This window comes from Mauremys reevesii, linkage group 5 (assembly GCF_016161935.1).
Source record: "Mauremys reevesii isolate NIE-2019 linkage group 5, ASM1616193v1, whole genome shotgun sequence".
In the NCBI taxonomy this organism is placed as follows: Eukaryota; Metazoa; Chordata; order Testudines; family Geoemydidae; genus Mauremys; species Mauremys reevesii.
Window position 1 is genome coordinate 76,957,227 of NC_052627.1, and position 18,424 is coordinate 76,975,650.

Below are 18,424 nucleotides of genomic sequence, written 5' to 3' on the forward strand. Positions count from 1 at the left end.
GATCCTGGTTAGATGACCTGCAGTTGCGTGTTTGTTGTTCCCCCCGCCCCCAAATATCAATTCCACTTCAGGTCTGTAGTTCAGTATTTTCTTGAGAGAGAATTTATGCGAAGACTGATGATTTTCTCTGCTGCTAAGAAATAGTGCTAGCTGAGCTAACTTAATGAACTTTTTAATTTTGAATTTGAAATTGACTTACAACCTTCATATTGAAATTGGAAATAATACATGGTACCAATGTATATTGAGTGGCAGTTTAAAACAATTAACAATTAAGGGCTCTTTTCACAAGGAAATGGCTTGTATTCGTTTACCTCTTTTTTTTAATAATGTACTTCAGTGTAGCAGGATGGGTACATTGGCTGCATGCCAATCATAAACAAACAAGTCCTCCCCAACATTTCTCTCTCTCTAATGATGTATGTGGAGGGCAGGTTCATTAAAGTGTGGAGATCTGTATTCAAATGCATTTTATCTACTTAAGTATTAATAAAATACTATTTAATATTTATTTAGTGCTGACAATGTGTTCAGGGCTGTACACGGCACAAACATAGATGTTCCTTGCCAAGAGAGGCTTACAGTAAATCCAGTTGTGGGGATGACTTAAGACCTACTTCTTAAGTGGTGTTAATGTTTTAATTATCCTTTTCATGATTATTATAAATCATTTTCTTGTGGGCATCTCTTATATGGGAACTATTTATGTCTTGTCACATGGGTCCTGTACTGCCCATAATTATGATGTAGCACTCACTGCTATGAAATCTCAGATAGCTTCTACTCCCTGGCAGACATGCACCATGAAGAAGTAATGTGTTGAGCAGTGGTCCAACCGCTTTGCAATTTCTCCGCTTAGGCAGGTGCTGGACGTACATCAATTCAAAGAAAGCTCCCAGCTCAGTAAAAACAAAGGTACGTGAGGGTGCAGAACAATGGTGGTGGAGAAAAATGGGACCAGTTGTGTCAAGTTCTCTACCCTTTTTCCCAGCCAGTGAGGCAGAGAACAAAAGTTCCTTCTTCTAAGTGCAGACCCAAATACATGTTTTACTAGGGTTTTTCAGTGATTTTTAGCAAGTAAGGGAAGGGGAGGTTCCCTCTGATTTGGTTATGCATTATTTCATAACAAGACTATTTGAATAGTGTGTAATATAGACAGGGCTGCCCAGAGGATTCAGGGGGCCTGGGGCAAAGTAATTTTGGGGGCCCCTTCCATAAAAAAAGTTGAAATACAAATTGCCCCAGTTGCTCACCCCCCCCCCCGGGCAGCCCTGAATATAGAAGGGGGGGGGGAACTTCTGCTGCAAGAGCTGATTGTTACTGTGCCTAATTGGAGAGATGTTGAAAAGGTGAAATGCTAAATAAAAGCCAAGAGAAATGTGTCTATATAGAATAACTTTACTATGTATAAATAAAATATCTTAACAGTTTGTTAGGGTGTTCCTCAGTGTTCGGTCCCCTCCACCCAGCACCATCACTGTTTTTCTGTTTCACGCTGCCCCAGAGATTTCACTGTTCCAAAGTATTTAATGTATAAGTGCTAAAGAAATCAGGAAGTCTTACTGCACCATATAGATTTAACAAGCCACATCTTACACAAGGCCCTGCTAATCATGCACTGGATGTGGTTCATGTTATTCAGCCACAGGTATGGTGAGAGAGAGCCTGGCTGGTTTTAAGTGGTCTCATTTCCCTTGATGTGCATACATACAGAACTCTTTAGTATACTGTGGAAGAGATTCCTCCTTATATTCTTTCCATGCTTTAGATCCTTAGATTTTGGTCCCACTGAAGGCTACCAGAAACTGGGACAGGGATTCTCTCTAGATATACATTTTATCAAGAAAAAAAATTAATTTTAAATCTCAAAATTCAGTTGTTATAGGGCTAGTACCACTGAAGAAGATCCTAAAGTAAATATACCCTAGTATAAGAGAACATGAATCTCAAGTGGGCAGTAGAATTTTTTATTACCCAGAACATAACGCTGAGGTTCTTCCTCTCTTTCTCCATTTCATAGAATCATAGAATCTCAGGGTTGGAAGGGACCTCAGGAGGTCATCTAGTCCAACCCCCTGCTCAAGCAGGACCAATTCCCAACTAAATCATCCCAGCCAGGGCTTTGTCAAGCCTGACCTTAAAAACCTCTAAGGAAGGAGATTCCACCACCTCCCTAGGTAACCCATTCCAGTGCTTCACCACCCTACTAGTGAAAAAGTTTTTCCTAATGTCCAACCTAAACCTCCCCCTCTGCAACTTGAGACCATTACTCCTTGTTCTGTCATCTTCTACCACTGAGAACAGTCTAGATCCATCCTCTTTGGAACCCCCTTTCAGGTAGTTGAAAGTAGCTATCAAATCCCCCCTCATTCTTCTCTTCTGCAGTACCTTCCCATGTAACTTCCTGACATGAAAAATGAAAGCCCAGATTTTTTCCTCTCCGCTGGTACCCCACTTGCCGTTCTTCTGGATTTTTCCATTTTCCACTGGTGGGGGAGGGAGGAGAGCCAGGAACCATATAAAGGGTTTCCATATCTGAAAGCAAATGAACAAAAGCAATGAATCTTCTACTGTAAGTGAGCTCATGTTCTAGCCCCAATAATTCCTACTCCTCAAAGTTCAGCAATTTGGGATATATGGTTCTGATTTTGGTCCAGGTCTTATTTGTATGGTTTATAGGAGCCTGATCTAAGCATTTTCTTCCTCACTCTCCCTCCCCTCCCAGCTTCCCCAAATGTACTATGAGGAACTGATCAAAGTCTAAGGAGAAGGATTAGCAGTGGCTTTGACAATGGGGGCCACTTTGCATATGGTTTTTACATGTTTAAGAAGCACAAAAGAGCATGTTGAAGTGAGTTGCCTGATATATTAGATAAACAAATTAATATAAGAAGTTGTAGGATATTTTGTAAGCAACAAATCTTTTTTAAATACTTGCAGAAGAAAACAAAAATATTTTTCTTCAGCACTTCATATACAAAGTGTCATTTTTCATCTGTTAAAACAGGCTGTGTTTTTCTCTTTGTGTTCAAAGACTGGGTTTGATCTAGTTTTTGAAGGAAAAACCAGAGGAGGGGAATTACAGCAAATGTACTGCAGAGAGACAAATGCTTCTGGATCAGTTGTGGGCTTTGGAGCGGCACTGCTGTAGGGAGCCTGCAGAGGTATCGCAATCTTGCTGTAATCAGAGGGTAGCACTTATGCTGAGAACATTTTTATTATAGTGTAAGGGAAGAAAGGAAGGAATGGAAAAAAAACCACAATTTTAATTTCTGCATGCGGTACCGCCTCTTAAATTTTTAGATTAACTCAAGATTTGTTAAGAGGATGCCATATTTTTTCCAGTACATACTGTTTAAATTCATTTTTTACTTTGTCATTTTATTTGTCATCAGTAGAGTTAGCTATTTTAAAATATATATTGCTTTGTTTCCATCATATCTTAACTGTGCAGAGATAAATTCAAAGTTTAGGACAATATTCTCTTGCTAAAATTGTGTTTGAGAAGAACATGTTATCCTATGGGCTGAAGAGGTTCCTAATTAAGCCTAGGGAGATGTTAGTGAAATGTAATTTTTTTTAATGTAATAAAGGAATAAGAATTTCTTTACATCTTAAAGAAACAAGGTCAACTTGAAATTTATTCCCAAATTTACATTGTATAAAAATATTTTTTTAGAAAGACCAATAGAAATGTTTCTACATTTTTAATCCCAGTTAACAGTTTTTTGTAAAATAACATTTTGTTGCAGCTTGTTAAACCCAAACATAGCAGAACTACATTCCCAAAATAAATGGACGCTAGAGAAAAATGAAACAAGCAGTTTTGATTTTCCATTGCCCAATATAAATAAAATGTAAAAACTGAAATGAAAATGGGATTTGTAAATATTCGTTCACCTCTCATAAACTAAATTTTAATTTTCATGTAATAGAAATGGAAATGTTTCCAAAGCATGATGTTTGCATTGACAATATTGCTTCAGCAACCACACTAAAGGGCATCTGTGAAGTTGTGGAGCTTAGGAACGTGAGAGATTTTCTTAGGAATATCCTAAAGTACAAATGGTCTCACTCATGCAATGGTTAATATGAAATAGAAAATGACATGAATGCCTGGATGCTTTCCATTCTGATGGACTGAGCAACTTCAATTCATCCATAAAGCTGTCTAGTTACAATTTATTCTATATAATGATTAAACAGTATTGAGATATCAGACAAACAGAAATCACCCAGTTACCATGACAACCAGAATTGTATAACAAGAGTAATCTTGGTAGAAAAAGTAGAGAGGAAGAATAGTCTAGGTGGTCGAGTGTCAGTCTAGGCCTGAGGATACTCAGGTTCATTTCCCTGCACTGCAACAGACTTCCTGCTTGACCTTGGGCAAGTCACTTAATCTCTCCATGCCTCAGTTCCTCTTCTGTAAAAGGAGGATAATAGCACTTCTCTTCCTCACAGGCTGTGATGGTTGCGAGGATAAATGCACTAAAGACTGTGAGGCACTCAAATACTATGGGATGGAAGCCTTATAAATATGATTCAAAACTGTTGTAATGGAAGCTAAGTGTCCTAACTGATAGAATCTTGTTGCATTACGTGGGAACCATGTTACATCACACATTAAATAAGTAGGATCTAGAAATGTGATGGAGTCACCACCTTCTTAGCTTCTAATGAGAAGATGCAACATCTAAGTGTTGGACTTTGGCTTGCCTCGCCTCATGCTTGCACAGTATTTTCATTTCTAAAATATGTGCAGTAATCATGGCTGCAATAAGGGAAATGTAAGATGAAGTATTTCAGAATGAAAGGCTTAGAATGCTAATTTGAAGTGGCTATATCTAAGATCTACTCATTGTCTTGGAGATTAGTTTAGTAGTTAGTCTAATTGTAAAACCACACTTGCTGTAAACAACCATAGAATAAACCGTATACACAAAAATGTGTTCAAATACAAATAAGTAGAGTAGTACTGAATGTTGAGCAACTTTTGCAGAAATCCACCATAATTACAGACACCTACTAACCAAGGAACTAAACCTGAAAAGCAAAACCTGATACCAGAGATGTGTTCCAACAATGGCCCTCCAACATCTTACAAAGGCGGCTGCTGGTCCCTCAGGGATTTTGATTTTGATTTAGTTTGTTAACCCTTTGGTGTCTAGAGTGAGGAGGATGGTAGTTAGGAGCTCCAGTCTTCTCCTGGATACTGGAGAGATCCACGGGTTTGCCCCTTATTACGTATGCAGGCAGTGAAGAAGCTCCATCCTTTATTTCCCTGAAGAGGAAGGGTGCTTTAGTCCCAGCACTCTTCCCCTCTAGGGGGACAATTATTTTGTTCCATCCTCACCAATTGCTAGTCAAAGGAGTCTGCTTCCCTCTCTTCATGCAGACAGATTTGGTAATAGGACATGAAATAATCTAATTTGCAAAAAATCTCCCCTTCCTCACATGGCAAAGAGCCTTTGTTATCCTTATGTGGATATTCAGTTCTTTATATGGGCATTGTCCTAGCTCTGTCAAACACCAAGCAGTGTCAGTCATGTACCAAAGGACAATATGGGAGCCTAGCACTCTCACTGTAGCGCATTTGATCTAGCGGGCAATATACTCTGTGACAAAGTTCCTCCTCTACCTTGGTGGGTCTTGCGCTTATTGACGGATTTGCTTGCCTCACAGATTCTCCCTGTGGGTCGGGAAACAGCCCAGAGACCTTCCCCTCTGGAAGAAGCCACAGTCCAGGTCAATTCCTCCTGTGTTTGATCAGGAGTTGGGAGGTTTGGGGGAAACCCAGGCCTGCCCTCTACTCCGGGTTCCAGCCCAGGGCCCTGTGGACTGCAGCTGTCTAGAGTGCCTCCTGGTACAGTTTTGCGACAGCTACAACTCCCTGGGCTACTTCCCCATGGCCTCCTCCCAACACCTTCTTTGTCCTCACCACCGGATCTTCCTCCTGATGTCTGATAATGCTTGTACTTTTCAGTCCTCCAGCAGTATGCTTACTCACTCTCAGCTTCTTGCACGCCTCTTGCTCCCAGTTCCTGGCATGCACTTCCTCTCCTCTGGCTCCCTTGCTCCTTTGGCCTGACTGGAGTGAGCCCTTTTATAGCATCAGAGGGGCCTTAATTACAGTCAGGTGCTTAACCTCAGCCTCACCTGACTCTTAGCAGGTTAATTGGAGTCAGCTGTTCTCATTAGCCTGGAGCAGCCCCTGCTCTGGTCACTCAGGGGAACAGAAAACTGCTTATCCAGTGGCCAGTATATCTCCCTTCTACTACTCTGCTGTTCCCAACTGGCCTGGGTCTATCACAACTCACAAGGCCAACTTGACTCATGGGCATTTTTTAACTTGTAAATAGTTCACCTCCATATAAAAAAATCTGCATAGTACATGAACATGTATCACAAGTGGTACGTCTCATGGTTCTTGCCTACAGCGATAACCCCTTCTAATGTCATCCTGGAAGATCTAAAAGGTTATGTAAGGTCAAATTTGATCAGAATGTTAATAGGAGACCTCCAAGAAACTTACTGCTGGAAAAAGTTTCCATGATTCAGAAAGTGGCACTCTTTCATCTGAGTTGCTAGTGAACCAGTGCCTCAGCACAGTGCTATGGGTCATAATGTTGGTGGAGGTGCCATCTTTGTGATAAGATGTAGAGCTGAGTTCTTTGTATTGAACATCTGGTTCCCAATCCAGTGTGGATGGCACATAAGAGGCACTGACATAAACTCTGCAGAATGGCTCTGAAACTGTTTAACAGTCTGGGTTTGATGAATTCTTCTCAGCCCAATTCTTTATCACCCGAATAGTTGTTCTGTGGCCAACTGCACCTACTGAGAATTTTGACTCATAAGTAAAAGTTATGAGTGTGTGATACATGAAGATGCAGTGGAAAGGACCATGGTTACGATATACTATTGGTTTGTTTTTTTGTTTGTTTGTTTTAGTTAATCCAAGACAGATCATCAAAATGGTTTAGTGAAAGACACAAGCACATTCTAAGTTTAATAGTTACATCTGTCAAATTCAATTTTTTCTATTAGAAGTGTGCATAAGCATGCATTATGATTTCAACCATTATTGCGCCTTCACAGCCAAAATCTGTAAGAATAAAATTACTTTTTGTGGGTGTGACTTTTTTCACCAAATTACAAGGATTTTTAGACATCTCAAATTGTTTGTGTGCACGTATTCCAAAAAGGAATACAACTGTGTAATTTTGTAAAGTAGGTATTAGAGCATAATAGGATATGTTGCTGACCTGGAGGCATGAAAATATTTCTTTAAATTCTATGTAGTGGTATCATTAGACAGCTCAGCCTCACTGCATTAAATTTTTTTAGAAATGATCCAACTCCACAGAGGTAAAATCTATTTCTTCTACCCCTCTAAGCTAACCCCTAGAGCCACTCTTTTATGAACATTTTACCCAGCTAAATTAAGAAGCCCATCCTTGTTGTTTCATGTGTGCCTTGTTTAGGCCATCAGCAGATAAAATGGAAATTGTATTTCGTAACCCACAGTGTCTTCCACAGGGGAAATGAAGAGCTGATAAGTGTACATCCAGTGCACTTACTTTAAGTGATAATTAAAACAGGAGCAGAAAAACACAGAAGGAACCACAGAATGAAATTGTCAATCTGAAAATCCAGATTGAAGTGTCTGCAAACAGCAATTCACAAGGAACCTGATCAACTAATCATCTCTGCCCTCTTGGGTTCAATTTGGAAATGGAAGAAAGAAGCAGAGGTAAACAGCAATGCATGCTAGCACCACTACATTTAAGATGGTGTTGGCATTTCCATTATAAACCACAATCTTCAGGGAGGAAACTCAGCATACAAGGTCTCAGTATGAGCCTCTCTGGGTGTGCATGTTTTAAGGTTTTGGTGGGTTTTTGTTGTTGTTGTGAAGGGGAGGTTGTGGTTTTTTTGTTGGTTTTTAATTTTCATTTTTTTAAATTGTGAGTAGTTTTCAGAATATACAGTTCCTGTCCTCAAGTGCTTCTTTGGTCCAACAGTAACATAAAAATGAAGTTTGGCCAGCTATTAAGTTTCTTGTATTTATTAGTGAGGTTGACTGCTTCTAAAATTAAACTAGAATTTTATTTTTGTATTATTCTAATTGACTTTGAAGTTGTTTTTAACTATTAAATTTGATGGGTGATATAAGATTGTGTTCTATTCTATTCAAATTCTTGTATTGTACCCATTTGAGAGCCTTAACTGAGGCCCATATTGTACATATGTATACATATATATGTATACTCTCTCTCTCTTTTTCTCTTTGATTCCATGTCCAGTGAAGCGACGTCTAGTCAGCTTGTACTGTGTTTTAGATACCACGAGTGGCCACTGATTTTGTGTGCCTCAATTTTTCTTTTCTCGGCTTGAGTCTGATTTTTCAAGTGTCTCTATTTAAATACACAAAAACTGATGCTCTCAAAATCTGTGGCCATTATTAAATCTTGAAGATTTATTTTTACTTGAAACTGGGAGGAAAAAAATAAAAAAATGTTTAATGAAATAGAAGAATCCGACTGGCTAAATCCCCAATTAATATTAAAAATCAAGAACACATTTTTTTTCTTGTCCAGCAGAGCTCTAGGAACCACACCTATGTGCCATTTGAAAATGTATGTAGTGAATACAGTATCTTATGGAAGTAATATACACATTTTTTAAGAGAAAAAAATCTTCCAAATTAAGTGCGTGGAGTAAGAGAAAATGATTCCTTGACCGTTAAGATTGCCTATACAATCCTATACAGCAGCTATAGCAGTATCTGAATATAAAGGAATTTCCAAAACTTCTGACATAATCGCCTGTGGAGTCTGCCATGGAGCCATATGCAGCTATTGGAAAAAATACTTTCTACCTTGCTGAAAAGTAGTGAGATGAAGTAGCAATTAAGAATAGCGGGACAGTTTTGTGCTCTTGCATGTTTGGGCGTTTTCAGTATCTTTCCTTTGTGACTATACAGAAAATGATCATATAATGAACCAAGGATGGTCCTTTCAGCAACCTGTACAAAATGGACTGTGTAACTTTGTGGTGTTCTGAAATCTGTTTTTCCATTTTATTGTTGGGTTCTTTGTCTTATACTTTCATCTTTAACACCATTCGCAGAAGGCAAAAATAAATGTCAAGTGGTAAAGAAGTCTTGTTACCGTTTTAAGTGATTATCAAGGGCAACACAAATGATTACAGGGATTTAAGAAATGCAGAATTCTTGCGAATAGGATAAATAGTTTGGCAACTTTACCTCATGCTATTGACTTGGTTTCGCATCATGCAAAGATGGCTTGGTATGCTATTAAGTCGTTTATGGCACTGTGTGAACATTTAAACTCACTACATAGAATGTTATGAATTTTGTCAATCTTGGGAAGCTCCCACTGTTCTGGAATTTGTTTTTTTGGGGCTCTCCAGGCCTTTGGAACTAGAGCTCTGTGAACAATTTATTTTTTTTGCTGACCAAAGCCAAAAATTGTGTGGGGAGGGGGACTTATTTTAAGTTGACACAAAATTAAATGTTTTGTTTTGGTTTTGTTTTTCAATCCTTTAAAAAAATTAAATTTCAAAGTGAAATTTGTTTGAAATTTGCCTAAACAAAAAAATCACAATGATCCAGTCCACCAATGTCAAAACGAAATGTTTTGACTAAAAAAAAATTAGCCAGAATTTATGAGCAGTTTTGGCTGACCCAAAACTGCTTTTTTTTTTTTTTTTTTTTTTGTGAAGACTATTTAGTCCAAATATTTCACTCAGCTCTGCTCAGGACAGTGTCTCAAGATTTCTTTGTTTCCCAAGTAGTTTTCATGGTGTGGGTTTTTTCCTCACATCAAATGATTAATTTGTGGGTGAATTTAATTAAAAACCCTTCTTAAACCACCTCTCTGAAGATGTTGAAACACTTGTTTTTACTTAAGGGGACTGTTTTGGACTGAGGCTTCTGCTGTCATGCTAGCTGGAAGGGTTGTTTGTCTTATTACAGTTAGACTTGATTGCACTGTTCATCAGTCTTCCATCATAAATGTAGCTAGGTTCCCAGACTACTTGTGGAAAACTTTCAGATTCCACTAAAACGCCTGTTGTTCGGGAGTTACATTGGCTACTGGTAAAATATCCAATTGATTACATGATATTTCTGCTCACGTACCAAGTCACTGCATGGCTTCCCCCTCCATACAGCTAGGACCTTTTGATCTCTTACATGCCAGAGCACTCCCTATGATCTAGTTCAACAGGCTGTCTGTCTTTCTCATGTCTATACACAGGTCCATTGTGGTCCAGTACTTTACTTATGCTGCTTCATATTTGTAAAGCTTTCTTCCTTTTCATATGAGATCTGCTGCTATATTAACTAAATGTAAACCCACACTTTAATAGATTTTTAGCTTTTCTTTTATCTGCAGGCATTCTTATTTTATTTATTTATGTACAGCACTTTGGCAAAAGAAAGAAAGGAGCTTTAATTGTGAATGATTGATAGATGATGACGTCGGGTCATCTTTGATGTGTATGTAACTTCCATTAATAGTAATGGATGTTAAACGTGCATTTGACGGGGGAATAAACGCTATAGTGTTTTGGAGTAAGTGTATAAGCAGTAGAATTATTTTTTTCAGAGACAGCATCCTAACAGTGTCTTACATATTGTGAGTGAAGTATGCAGGACATATAAACATTTTATTTTAAAAGGATTTCAAAAGGATAATGTAGTCTGATTAACATCCGTCCTGTTTGTATTATTCACCATACTGAACAATAAAAGTATGGGGCTTAGAAACAACGTAAACTTTTTTCAGGTGGTTTTTGTTTGTTTGTTTTGTTTTTGTTTTTTAAACAACTGTTATTTTGGAAAAGTCTAACACAAATATTCAAAACTTGAATTTATGTAGACAACAATTTAAATTTTAGCACCAATAATTCAGTTGAAATATGTTAGAACGTATTAGAATAATTCCTCAAAAAAGGGAAAATCTGTTAATCCTTTAAAACCTTCTTTGAAGTTAAGTTAAAAAGAATGGCTGAGGCATACCGTTGCTTCTGTTATTATAATACCAACTAGTGTTGCTGTTAAAATTTTGTCAGCATTTTCATTACATACCATTAGTCCTGAGAGTTTTGTTCAGAACACAGCCATAAAAAAACAACCACACCACACTTAAATTCCTATGTTAGATGTTGTATAGGGGTTTGTTTTCTGTTAGTCACTGTTGTGACTCCTATGTGTGACTCTCACACCCCTATGTGTTACTCTCTTTGTTAAGGATGTCTCTTTGCCTTTGATTTTCTTTATAGTATATTTTATAATGTACCACTTGTTTTATTATTTTAAAACACGCAGCTAGAGCTCCAGGCATCCTGGCATTCTTAAATAGAAATTCATAGTAGTGTATAACATTTTAGAATTTAAAATTGATTTGGTTATTTTTTAGTTTAAAAGTCTGACAATGAAAAAATACAAGAAATGTGGTGGTCTTCTTCATTCTTTAGTCTCAAAAATGGTTCCACCTTACCTAAATAAAAAAAAAACAGACACACCTGCCCTTCTGCTTATTTGCCTATAATATAGATATTGGCCCTGACTCTGCAAAGACTTATTCATGAGCTTAACGTTGCACACTGATTAGTTCAATTGGTTTTAATGGAAGCAGCTAAGCATATATATAGATCTTTGCAGGATCAGGTCCATAGTTCCTTTTGATATTAAAAACATGAATAAACATCAATAATTATAAACCCTACACTTCTCAAAAAAAGAAATCCCACCAGCTGAAAAGGTGGATTGAATAACTCAGTTGACTGGTAAATGGGTTAGAGTTTTCCATCTCTGTGTCACTGCCTCAGGTTCAGTGAGAGGCTGAAATACCTGAAAAGTTGTTACCACCCGTAAGTTAATTGGTAGCCCACATGAAATAAAACAGTTGTTTCAGAGTAAAAAATCCCTTAATCTTTGCAGGAGATTTCCAGTACTTCCTGGTAAATTGCTCCAGCTTAGGTAAATTGCTATACATGCACTACCCACAGATTTGTTTGTATATTTATTCTGCCCCATCCCAAACTTTACTTTTTTTGTGGGGTTGGGGCTTAATTGGTTTATTTAAATTTGCATTCTGTTACATTTTTGTTAAGTAGTAATTTCATAATATTTGACACACTTCCTTGTGTCTGTTCTTCTACCTTCTTTTTTTTTGTTTTTTTGGTTCACTCTTTTTGTTTTCTTTCTATTGACAATGTTCTTTGTATATCTTTTCCTCCCTCAAGCTTATATTCATGAAATGTGGATATTTTTTCCTTTTCCCAGCATCCTGTTACTTCCTCTGTGTTTTTGTTTTTGTTTTGTTTTTTCTGGGATGTATTATTTTAATTTCTCTCTGTTTAATCTCTCCCTCCTTGTCTTATCACTCCTTCCCTCCTCAGTCATTAAAGTAAACCCCAAATTCCTATTCATTTTTAATATCCAAATGCAATTAGCAATCAGGTAGACAGAAATCTTGAATCTACAGAAGATAATGCTTCATCTAAAACAACTGAAGTGGTCATTTTATATTCTATTTTATCTATCCATAAATAATAAATCCAATTTCTCCTGATTTAAAATGGCTTCGAATTTCACAGGGGAAAAGATTGTTTGTGATCTACTTTGAAAAACTCAGACTTTAAACACAAAGGTCTACACAAAAAGAATAAATTCTGTACATGTTTCTCTGACTCGGTTTCCTCACCACTCCACAGCATTATTTGAGCTGGGGTCAGGGTTGTCTGGGGCCATCCGGCTTCCTTCTGTTGCAGTGCATCATTTACACGCTAAAACCTAGAGCCTCCTCCTCCATTTGGCTACTGTGACCTTGGACAGTCCATTCCCTTCCCTTCTCCTTCCCAGCTATCCTTTGTGTGTCTCTGTCTCCCCCTGTGCATCTTTTCATAACTTTCTGTTTAGTCACCTCTCTTTTTTTGTCCTGCTTGGTAACTTTCTACTCTCCAAACCACAGCCCCCTGTTGAGGGAAGTTGGAGAGAGGTGGCTTCCCAGGCAGCCTTCATAGCATAATTGTTGGATGGGCAAAGTACAGTTATTAAAGTTGATGACTCTCCATTGTCCTTGGTCTGGGGAAGATGTGATGACAGCACCTGGCCAGCAAGGGTGGAATCCACATAGACAGAGTGCCATTTGTGATGCAGCAATTTTCATAGCATCAGCTTCAGAATATCAACCAGAATTTATAAGTTGTACAAAGTAAACACCCAGATCATCACAGTTTGCTGGTGTGTTCACTATTCATTATTACTTAGACTTTTCTGTAACTGTATAATGCTATCAGATTTTCTCCCCTTGTACTATGTCTCCAGCATGTGTCCTCATTAGTCCACTTGGCTGGTACGATCTCTGAATAGTACAGTCTACGAATTATTTTGAACTACTGACATTTTACACTTGCTTCACGTGAGGTAAATAGACTAGTCAGTTTTAACTTTCATCACTTTCTGGTCAGGTTTACCTTTTTGAGTCTTTACACTAGAACAGTGTTGTAATATCTGAGTTGCAGACATGGTCAGATAATCTTTCACTCCAAACAAACTCTGTTGTTAAAAATAACAAAAATTAAATCATTTATGTTAATACTTAAGAATCCTATAGTATGGGCCTACACTGCCTGTCAGAGCACAGTTGTCTTTTTTTAATCAGCTTCATTTCTTGAAGGCTATATATACCTTCTTTTCATCATTTAGTGACAAAGTATAATTGTAAGCGTTTGTTCCTTGCCACTGAAAAATGGAGCATATACATTCTGTTTTTGAGTAGAAGAATTCAATATGAATGCTGGGGAGGGGGGAAGTAGTTAGATGTGGGTCTGACTTTTGGCTAACCTCAACCAAACTGCTGCTGACCCTGAAGATGCAAATGATCACAATTTGTCTCTCCCAGGCACACATCTGCTCTTCTCTTGTTGGGTAAATTATATGTGAAAAGGGGTTTCAATTTTTTAAAGGTACTAAATGCAACTCCCTGTGAGTACAATCTGGTGAACACTTCTCTCAAAACTTCCTAGTGCTCATAGGTGCATTGTTGACTGTCTGCTCTTCAATAACAGGGAATGATTTATCTTGTGTGTTTTTTATAGCATCATTACAGCACTTGTTGAAAGAAAAGTCTCCTTTGCAGTGAGTCAACACTGCTTTAGATAAATTGTTATTGGTAACAAAACACTATTGTGCTGCTCGATGGTATAGAATACTGATAATATACCATAATCCCCATATGAATTGTAAAATATTTATGCACTGTAACAACGACAGAAGAGCCTAAGGTTATTACAGCATGCTCCATCTACATGTTACAAGGAAGATAACTTTCTAAAGGAGCAAAGGGCTTAGCAAAACATGATGTAGCTTCCCACACATGACTTCAGAAAATAGAATAATAGAAACTGTAGATGCAAAAGCCTTATTAGGTCATCTTGTCCATCCTCCAGCCACCACAGGATTGTTTCCTACAGTATATTAGACTTTACTGCTTTACACTAGATTTTTTATGGGCTTCCCAGGAGAGATTTTTGATCTGTCCAGAATAATGGATGAAGTGTCTTTTTACAGTATTTTATAACTAGAGAACTCCTCTTTTATTGACAGCTTGCATCAACACAAGTCCTGAGAAACATTGTGAGGTTACATGTTCCCATAGATGTGAGATTTTGGCAAGAGTATAACGTGAAGCACCTGAAATTTGATTGGCAAGTTAGATGTTGAAGGTATAGATTTTGCTCTGCCAGTATAGTTGTCTGTGATCCTATCCAGATACACATCTACATGTGCATCCTATCCAGATGCACACTAAGCAATATATTTTAGACAACCTGAGTGTGAGGAAAACCAATTTAAATAGTCCTCAGTCCATAAGGCACAGACTGGATGCATCAGCCCTATAGTCACCCTGCCAGGACTTAAGAAATGGTAAATGACACTATATAAGGTATACATTTGAATTTGCATTCCATGCTTAATCCACATTACTGGGGACTAAGATCCCAATGTTGTAAATATTTACACACATTTATCTTTCAGTGCCTGAGTAGCCCCACTGACTTCAAGGGGGCACTCACATGAATACAGTTAAGCACTTGCATAAATCTGTAGGTTCTGGGCCAAAGTTACAACATTCATTTTCTGGATGAAAAAACCTTTTCTGGGGAAAACTTCATGTGGTTTGCTAAGTTCCTGCACATGGCAAATGTTTTGGCAACAAGTACCTAATTTTTAATACTTTGAAACATGACAGGATGATAATAATTCAGATCTCTCAATAGCACACACAATAGGTATCTTAGATCTTGAAATAGATATCACTTCTGGATAACATAGGACCTTATGGGTAGAGTGCATTCCAACAGGTATAGATGTACATTTGAAGAAATTAAATGTCACTTAATACAAACCACCTCTTTTCCAAATTTTATATGCAAGTATTCTTTCCTAAAGCATAACATCAAAGATGAAAAAAATGGCTCCTATTGCAGTTTCTAGTGTTGTCAGACTAGCACCCTTCAGGAGCACTAGAAAGTTTACTCATTTAAACTTTGAAAAAAATGTTCACAATGTGTCAACACATTGATCTTTAACTATAACTGCATACAAACGACTATTTTAACCTGTGAGTAGTAGTCCGTGTTTTCAGTTTTTATTTGTGTAAAACAAAAGCTGTGAAACTTTTGGTGTTTATTTTCCAAACATTAAAGCTAGGTAGAAATCAGATTAAAAACAATTTAAAAATTGGGAAAAAATAAAAAATAAAAATACTTTTCATAATATACACATTTTACTACAGTATAATTGAAACTTTTTTTAATGGACAAAGTTATTTTTTGTCTCTCTGAGAGGTGGTAGTTTTTCCAGAAATCCTGGTTTGCGTACGCTTGCAAAATTTTCTTCAAAGTATCCTCACTCATGTTGAGTCTCTTGCTGTCTTGGAGGTAGTCTAACTTTGAAAATAAGTGCTCTGCATCAATAGATACAGGGAGTACACTCAAACCTCACTGTGTGACTTTGTTGAAGTTGGGAAGTGTGTCTTGATGATTGTACAAAAAGCCAGCACCACCAGTTTCACATTGTCAGGGTTAGACATGTTCACGTAAGTAGTAAATTCCCCTTTTAGATTTGAAATGTCATCTTTAGTTGCCAATGGTTGAAACACTCTAGCATAACGGTTGTTGTCTGCTGAAAATTCACCTTAAGGAAGGGGTGCAACATCTGGATGACCTTCCAAAAAGTATCTTCAGCACCAAACACTTTGTGGTTGAGATTATGGGCCAAGATCATCTCCCACTGAGCGTTGTGTTGAAGCTTTGAATGCTTGCTTTTTTTTTCTTCATGTTCTGGGTCACAGAGGTTTCCAGAACAGCTAGGTTTTCTCGCTGTATGTTTCTCCTGCAATTTTTGTGCTCAGTTCAGCTGAGATTTTGGTTGTCAGGATCCAATAAATGTCTGTATTGACAAACGTTTTAGCAGTAGTTGGAGAAAACTCCAGTGTTTTCTGTGTGTTACACAGTGATTCCAAGTTTTCACCAATGAATATTACTGTGGTGTGCAGAATCTGGCAGTTATTTTGGTTATTTTCCAGTCTCTTCAGAGTTTCTGCCTTAGAACCAACAAACTCAGGATGACCTAGGAAATGCATTAACACAGACCCTGTGTTATTTACATGATAGGCAGCAAAGTATAAGTTCATTCACCAACGCTGCACAACAGGGCAATCAGCAGCCAGCCCTGCACTTCAAAGCCTTAAACTTGTTCACATGCTTGAAAATGGCCTCAAATCCAGTGATGCAAGATTTCACATCTTTCATTTCTTCTGTAGCAGTAGCTGCTGACAGCGCAATGTTAATCGGATGAACCAGACAGGTAATACCTAGCAGCTCCAGTTTCTGATTGAGTTTAATCTCTCGTGAAAACTTAGCCATGTAGGAAGAAAGAATCTGTGTTAGTGGCCACATTTTCCCAAGTTAGTTGGTACATATCAAACATGTCAGTTATTGTTGCATCGACAAAGATACTGCCAGTAGAGGAGATGAATGTCACATCAGCAGGAAACAATGCAGATTTATTCGCTTTGAAATAAAAAAACAAAAATAAAAGGCCAAGAATCCAGTAGTCCCAAGCATCAGGAGACTTCTCAAAAATGAGACTAGACACCCCATTTCCATCAATTTGTTCCATCAGTTTAGATATCAAAGTATTGTCATTTTCTTTCAGACATTTATGAGTGACTTTGCCTGCATTAGAAAGGGTTTTTTTGCTGAGGGATAGTATTGTTGTACAAAGTCACCAATAGCCCCCCTGCAATTAACAGTCGTCGTCTAATGAAACAAAAAGCGTGCACAAATTCATTGACGCAGTCATGTTGTGTCGTCTTTCATTAACACCCTGGTGAAAGCTCCTGATATTGACTGCATATCCTAAAGCTCACTTTCTTCTTTAAGCTTCTTGTGTCACTTGCTTTTGCTCCTTTATTCCATCAGTGCAAGCACTGACCTCAGTGCTGCAGTACTTGCAGCACAATGCATTCTCTTTACTCCTGTTTTTACTTTTCTTAATATTTAAGCACTGATTTTTTTCTTTTTGGTATTCAGGCATAGATCTGCATCTTTGCTCCATGTTTACCTTTTTTACCTTATGTAACGATGCTGATTCTGGTGGGACCCAACTGAGAGTGCCAATTCAGGACAAATTGCTTAAAACAGGGCAGTTGCAGCCCAAGGCTGGGGTTTTTCCACCTCTAAGGCAAACCAAACCAGCCAGACAAAGAGGACTTTGGTCTCACCCCACTGGCTAACCACAAGTCACACAAGCAAGTCCCTTAGACACTCCAGTTTCCCAGTATTACCACCAGTGCCACTCATTATGGGGATGAATGGTTATGAAAACCAACACCCCCGTAAAAGAAAAAAGGTTCTCTTGATCCCAAAGAACCATGCCCCAGACCCAGGTCGATATACAAATCAGATCTTATGCACAAATCACTCTGTTGCCAATTCTTTAGAATCTAAAATCTAAAGGTTTATTCATAAAAGAAATTCTAGTTGAGAGCTAGAATTGGTTAAATGGAATCAATTACATACACTAATGGCAAAGTCTTGGTTCAGGCTTGTAGCAGTGATAGAATAATCTGCAGGTTCAAATCAAGTCTCTGGAGTACATCCCCCAATGGGATGGGTCCTCAGTCCTTTGTTCAGAGCTTCAGTTTGTTGCAAAGTCCCTCCAGAGGTAAGAAGCAGGATTGAAGACCCGATGGAGATGAGGCATCAGCCTTTTATAGTCTTTTCCAGGTGTAAGAACCCCTCTTTGGTCTTACTGTGGAAAATTACAGCAAAATGGAGTCTGGAGTCACATGGGCAAGTCCCTGCATATTTTGCTGAG

General features: G+C 38.0%; 1 protein-coding gene across 1 annotated transcript in view; it reads left to right on the forward strand.

The window, feature by feature from the left end:
* Positions 1-18,424, forward strand: part of TENM3 (teneurin transmembrane protein 3) — a 2,204,264-nt gene that overhangs the window by 888,624 nt on the left and 1,297,216 nt on the right. Inside the window, exons 6-7 of the mRNA XM_039540233.1 lie at positions 795-915; positions 7,543-7,756. The gene's annotated coding sequence lies outside the window, so the exon portion shown is untranslated. The remainder of the gene's footprint in view (positions 1-794; positions 916-7,542; positions 7,757-18,424) is intronic.